This window comes from Halyomorpha halys, unplaced genomic scaffold (assembly GCF_000696795.3).
Source record: "Halyomorpha halys isolate HHAL.00 unplaced genomic scaffold, Hhal_1.1 Scaffold479.1, whole genome shotgun sequence".
Lineage (NCBI taxonomy): Eukaryota > Metazoa > Arthropoda > Insecta > Hemiptera > Pentatomidae > Halyomorpha > Halyomorpha halys.
The window spans coordinates 856,358-863,943 of record NW_027109057.1 but is presented as its reverse complement, the minus strand read 5'-3'; the positions used below and the strand labels follow the sequence as shown (position 1 = coordinate 863,943).

Sequence of the window (7,586 nt, the reverse complement as noted above, 5' to 3'; positions counted from 1 at the left end):
TTTATTTTAGTATGTATGTGATCATTTATCAATATTACCTATTGCCCACAACTGTGTGGCAAATTGTAATATCTATCAATAAATAAATCTCTTCTTCAAAAAAAAAAAAAGTTTCAATATAACTAAAATTCCATGAAGTTCCTTTTGGTAGAACTTTTTATTCATCGTCTTATTTTAATTTATGACGAATTAATGAAATTTCCTTTACAAACTTTTCATTCTTTTATTGGGTAAATAAAAACTAAAACAGAAGCATTGAAATCAAAACAATACAAATCAGAAGTTAAATGCCCTAGAAGGTCTTTGCCTTGGCATAACAGTGGGAATTACAACCAGTACGAAAATACCCGAGGACTATTAGATTCAACTGGATGATTTGCTAAAAGTCTGCCAGGGGCTCCATTTATCAATTTACCCTTCAAATAATTGCTGACAGTCCGTCACTCACTAATAAAATAGATTTCTGGTTCTCACTTATTCGGTGACAAATTCGGCGGAGTAGATACGAGTGGATTTAGAATACTGAACCTTAGGTGCAATGAAGAGTCATTTTGTAAAACCATTGGAACTATCAATAGCTTTAGAATTAATCAAGCGCAGATATAGTGAAACCAACATGGAAGATAATTGCCCGTTATAAAGAAGTTTCCGTTTAGAAGGGGTCAGTACAAAAGAACAATACAAGCAATTAAAAAAAAAAAATTAAATCTGTACTGCTACTACCCTCAATGGTCAAAGGTATAATACTTTATAAGGGATGTTACTATACCAACGGTTGTGCAAGGATATGATTTAGTCAGAATCAGCCTGGACCGACAGATTTTTACCCAATTAATGGTACCCACTTTATGAGGCTGGGTGCACCCCGGTGAGCCTTACCACTGAGCTACCCGCTCCCATCAAAAGAACACTAAAGTGCAATAATAGAACAACTTACATACCATCGTTTGAATCCGAAAAAAATAATAAAACAATTTTTATATCGTATACAACTCAAAGCGTCATTCTAGGGATATCGTTTTGTTAGATACTTACATATTTTTTTACTCTGAAATTGTTTTGTAATGTCTCTAGAATGATGCTTTGATTTATTAACTTTTTTAAAAAATCGTATTATGATTTTTTTGGACCTGCGGAATATTACACTTCAAACTATAAAATATAAACTTTTTAGGTTATATTTTATACAGGCTCAATAAAAATTACTGTTGAAATCAAACTAAATAAGTTTGTACTATGTTTTCAATAAGGGAATAAATTTGGTGTACGCATCCTGTGTGGAGGAATTCCTCAATCGAGAGGTTGGAATGCATAAAAACTTGCTGACCGAGACCTTGAAAAACTTGTTAATAGGGATTTCCGTTGTACTGAAATGTCCATTGAGAGGAATTTCATTGCACTGTTGAAAAATTGTTTTTTGTATTTCATTTAACAGAAATGGCGCCCAAATCGTTTAATTTTATAATAAGTATGTTTAAATTATTTCAAGAAGGCTAAAAAAAAAAAAATAGAAGTCTCCAAATTTTAACATCCTGCGATTTGGAGCATTTTATTGTGGTTTACTATTTTCTATAAGTATAAAAACCGTCGTAATGTAAAAAGTATAATACGTCAATAATGATCCATTTATTTCCAACCCTATATATATTACTTTTTTTCACAAGTATCATATACCAATATTTAGGTAGACAACTTAAGTTCCTGTGAGTAGTTATATTAAATATTATCTGAAATGTAGGAACTGATTGAATTTTCTCATTGAAATGTCAAAATATAACTTCATATACACTAAAATTATCAAATAAAAAATAGAAACTGGTCAACTTGAATAAAAACCAATAAAAAGGTCAATACAATGACACTTCTACAAAAATATCGACTTAGTTGTCCCTATGCAATATTTCACTATCTTCAAGTTCGTTTATTTTCACTTCCTTGTCAAATTTCAACAATAACAATGGTTCATCATTTAAAAAGCAAAAGAACAGAGAGCTTTATTGTCTGATATTCAAACATAAGGATACTAAGTAATTAATTAATAACAAAGTTGAAAACGTCAATAAATGGATGAATAAAAAAGTAATTTAAAACTATCGACAGAATTGATAGTTTAATACCGATAGTATCAGTTATTTTTTTTATATAAAGTTTTGTTTGGAATTTATAGTTTTATATCGCTAGTAAAGAGCTTAATATTACGTATAGATAAAGGATGAAGGAAATTTATTTGTATTTCTTTAAAAATATTTTTTATTGAATAATAATAATACAGGCTGCCAAAATTAAGGAAAATAACTATAAGCGTTTTAATATACAAATACGGACTAAACCAAAGAAATCAAATAGATTATTATAATAATAGTAACAAAATAAAATAAAAAAGTATATAAAGAAATAAATAATAATCCATAAAAAAGAGTATTAAATTGATTCAATATATGTCATCATTGTTATAATAATAAGTCCAGATTAAATTATGGCAGAATCATTTGTGGATAAGATAAAGAAAAGAAAATTTTAGTAAAAATGAAATAATTTCATCTGAATCATACAAAATTGCTTTGCTACTCGCATGAGGAAGACAAATAGGCAGTTATTTCAACCCAATTTTTGATTACTTTAATAAAAACTATGTATAATTACTAGTCATAACTGATGACTCTGTCAACTATAGGTATGGAGAATAAAAAATGGCGGCAGTTTCAAAACGTTAAAAATAATTAATTTTTTATTCGGAGCTCTATATCTTTACAACTACCAACAACAATAGAAAATCATCATTTAAAGTAGAGTACATTTTCTAAAATTTAAGCCCTATTAGAGCTATTTACGTTCAATAGTTCTCGAGATATAACCTGTTAAAAAGCAACATTTCATAAAAATGTATGGAACGTACTAAAAGATCAGTGGTTAGTGAATTTATTTTCAAAAATCTATATCTACAAGCCATTTGACGTACAGCTGTCTATTAGGACTCAAATTAAAGCTAGTTTAATGAGCTATAAAGTAGTTCAAGACATTTATTTTCGTAGGAGTAGTATTTTTCATGAAATTTGATAAAATAAATTGATTTACAGCTGTTCAGACTAATTTTCATTTGCCAAATTTATATTCATATGTGAATATCATAAAAACTACTACCTCTACGAAGATAAGTGTCGTAAACTACTTTATAGTAAGTTAAATTTCTTTTATTTTAAGTGTTGGCAGACATATGTGCGTCTTACCGGTCTAGAGATATATTTTTCAAAAATGGAACATTTTATATTAGCAACAAGAAATTAACATTTTCTAGTTTATTTTGCAAATATCATGATACTTGTATTCCTACGAAGATAAAGGTCATAAACTACTTTATAGTACAATTATTTAGCTTTAATTTGAGTGCTAATAGACATTTGTTCGTCGAATGGTTATTGCGATATAGATTTCTCAAAATAGATTCACTAACTACTGATATTTCAGTAAATTTTTATGAAATGTTGCTTTTTAAAAGGCTATATCTTGAGAATTATTGGACGTATATAGCTCTATTATGGCTCATGTTTCAGTTAATTTAATCTTCTATTAGATTTTCTACTGTAGTTGGTAGTATTTAAGATATAGAGCTTCGAATGAAAAATTAATCTTTTTTTAAGTTTTTGAAGCAGCCGCCATGTTTTATTCCCCTACCTATACTTGGCAGACTCACTGGTAATCCTATTAAAATTTAATAAATACAATATAATAATATACTTAAACATTTTTTTGTATATTATACGTCTCAAAATCCACTTTTGAGAGTTTTTGGTCATCTTCTTTGAAGTTGGAAATTTAAATTGATATTAGTTGTATCAAAATTCACTTTTCTACGAGAAGCAAATTTTATTAACCGTGGTGCAATACATTCTTCGAGTGCAATGAATGTAAAAGTTAATTTAAGGATGAAAAGAATTCGCACATTGGTTAGGAGGGGGGGGGGATTTTGCCCACAAGAAGAAGACGTAAGACGAAAACAGTCATAGCCAATTGGAATTCAGTTCCCGTTGCGATACCTACCGCAAGCACCATCCGTCATTCCCGAGCTAGCTGTCGAATCCATTGTTCTTCGCGGCTACGTATTTCGAATATACAGAAGTTAGTTTTCCTCTACATTTAACTTTCATAAGTTAGAAAAAGTCAATACCACAAAAATACTAATAGCACGATATACATTATAAATTCGACTCACATATGAATGCTTTAGAGAAAAAAAGAATTTTATTCTGGGACAAGTTAGTCACTAAAGAATAATACAGTAGTTCGGATTTTATGATCATTTGTCTGGCTAAATATTTACAAAAGCATGGTATTTAAATAAATTTAATTTTATCGATTGAGTATTGTTTACATCGATACATGGGTTTGATTATGAAGAAAGTGAAGGAATAGGTTTTTTTTTAATATATTTTTATTGTGTAATATTACATTCTGTCATATTTATAGACGATGATAATACAGCTCATTCACACTAAATTTACAAGTATATAAATTAAATGATAACAAAATAAGGCAGAAGAAAAAACAAATTAAAAAATAATTTTTAAAAATAAACACATAAACCTCTTGAACACAATAACACAATCCTGTTGTTTAAAGGGAGGAACGGAAGAGGAAAGGCAAACAGAGATGGGGAGGGAATTTCAGAAAGAGATTGTACAAATAAGGGAACTGCCTCCTTTAGGAGTTCTGTACAATATATATGAATTAATGCGTTGGGTTCTCGTATTAAATGAATCAATATATAAATGCTAAATAAGATCATGGATGTAGGCAGAGTTTTTTGGTTTAAGGACTAGGAAAAAAGAAATCACCAATTACCCTCGGAAAGCAGGACAAAGCCGCTTCAACTCTGTATTCTAACAGGAGACATAAGAGCGCCTGGGAAATCCGAATATAAATCTAATGAAGGAATTTATGAGTCTTTTCAGTCTCATCTGTCATCGCTGTCGAAGTGTCGAAGTAGATAGGAGGAACTGGTGGATATTTCGAGGAATAAAATCATAGAACCTCAGGAAAACTATACGTTTCATCAGGAAAATATGATTAATCCAGAAAAGTGGTAATTGAAGATGACTCCGAGTTTTTATGGACCATTGAAGATGGTCCGAGTTTAACCATAAAATAAGATAATATAACTAAAAATAATAAATGAACTATTGTAGACAAAAGGATGAAATAAATAATGAGTTTAAGGCTCACAAAAATTTGAATACCCAAGAAGTTGCATTATTCGATATTCGAGAGCCTAATTCAAAACACGATAAAACATTTTACTTAAAATTAAAAAGTTAAAACCAACGCCTCCACCTCAAATGTTGAGAAATTAAAGTTTTTAAAGATATCAATAAAAAGAATTATTTTATATATAATCGTTATAAACTTTCTTGAGACTGGCTTTTATTGTTTAAATAAAATAAATTTTAACCAATTTTAGTCTCAAAACAATTTATATTTTTTTATATAATCGGCCATCCTCGAGAACAATCTTAATACAATTTTAGCACCACAGCAATTTTTAAAAACTTTATGCAGGCTATTCTACTCAGGTCATTAATTTCAGTCCATAATTACCCTATTTTTTAAATTCAACATATTAAATTAAATAAAAATTAAAACTTTTAATCCCAGTCAGCCTTCACGACTTTAATTTATGTGATAAATTAAAGTAGTGAAGGTTGACTGCGATTAAAAGTTAATATTCATAAATTCAATAGACATATGAATATTATTATTTCATAATTATTTAGTTGAACTAACATTTGACAAAACTGATTTCTTGATTGAATCACATTTGATTTTTTTTTAACAATTACAACGTTTCGCGTTTTTGCTCATTAAAATTCCAACCCTATGACCAATAAATCATCTATACAATAAATACTTCATATAAATAATTATAAAAAATGAAGCATATATATTATAAACTACTTTGCTGTGGTTGTTTTTTTTATTAATAAGATTCATTTTTTATTATTGCATACCCATCACGAGGACTTAGGAGAAATGTGATTAAAAAAGATTTTTTATCAGTATTTTTGATTGATAATTAATAATAAATAATGAATCCAACTATAAATCAACCACGACAAATTTGTCTGTAATATATAAGATTTATATTATATTTCATTATTTGATATTTAATAACGAATGATTAAAAAGGTAATAATGTTATGAATGTAATTTATATGTTGAGTAAATATAATTATGAGTTGAATGTGCATCATATAAATGTTTATATGTTAAAGCAACTCGAAAATGGGCACATTGGCCCGAAACGTTGTAAAATGAATCAAGGAAATTAAAATATATAATTTAAACAATAATTTCGGAAGAATGTAGAATTTATTTTTAAAAATAAACACTCTTTGGCGTTAGTTGATAAATAATAAGAAAATCTATTTAGTAGAAAATATTTATAGTTTAGATAATCAAAATATTTGGAGAATTTAAGATTTGGTCCCTCTCCTTAACAAATGTTAGTAATGCTCCTACTGGTAATACAATATAGCTTGCATACATTTTATGCACAGCAATTAATTAACTTCTTTATTTATAATTAATATATGTACTTATTTACAATTAATTACTTAATTTATAAATTATAAATTTATAAGCTCACCAAATAAATAAACAATATTTAATTTTTTTTATTTTTGCTGTGATTATATTTTCCTTCTAGCAATATTATCGAAAATAATACTAAGTTCTAAGATTCAAAAATGTGACATCCCAGGCAAATACACAAGTGCATGTAGATACGGTATATATCGTCTATTTATTTTATTTTTTAGCATATATTTTTTTTATTATAGAGAGAGAATTTTCAATTTTCTATTAGGTTCACTATAAAATTCGAAATATTTAACAAAAAAACAGTCCACCTTTTTAAATTTTCTATCAAATCTAATTATTTAATATTCGAATCATAATTTTCATTTTCTAAAATATTAATTAATTTCGTACAATATGTTCAATAACTTTAAAATATTAATCATCAACACACACGAGCATCAGGAAGATAAGAATACTTGAAAAGTAAAGAAATAAGTATATAATTTTCAATTTGAATATTTAAAATCAAACCATTTTTTTTTTCACAAACATTTTATGGTTTTGATGATTCAATTTTATTCACAATTATCCTAGTGAGGTAAGAAGGAACAGTGAAATTAAAAATTAAGGCATAGAAAGAAAAATTAGAGGGGATATATAACATAATTGGGATGTCCTGTCTGTAGAGATTTCGAAATCCCGCGTAAAGGATTTTCCATAAAATTTTATAAAAAGGGTTATGGCCCAAGAAATCGATTGGCGTAATTCTTTACTTCAGGAAAACTCTACTTAAGTAAAAAAAACAAGGCAGCTGGTGGAAAAAACTTTAATGGACGAGAGCGAAACTCGAATAATTAAACGGATCGATTGAACCGGAGTAATTATGTAAAGTGAATATCTATAAGTAAAAGTTGGTCAGGGGTGTGGGTCAGTGAAGGGAAAATTAATAAGAGAAAACCTACTCATTTTATTTGCACCAACGTTAAAATAAATTTTTTTTTTTTTTTTTTTAT

General features: G+C 27.9%; 1 protein-coding gene across 1 annotated transcript in view; it reads right to left on the bottom strand.

Moving 5' to 3' along the window:
• Positions 1–7,586, bottom strand: part of Nt5c (5' nucleotidase C) — a 109,129-nt gene that overhangs the window by 41,943 nt on the left and 59,600 nt on the right. The window lies entirely within an intron of this gene.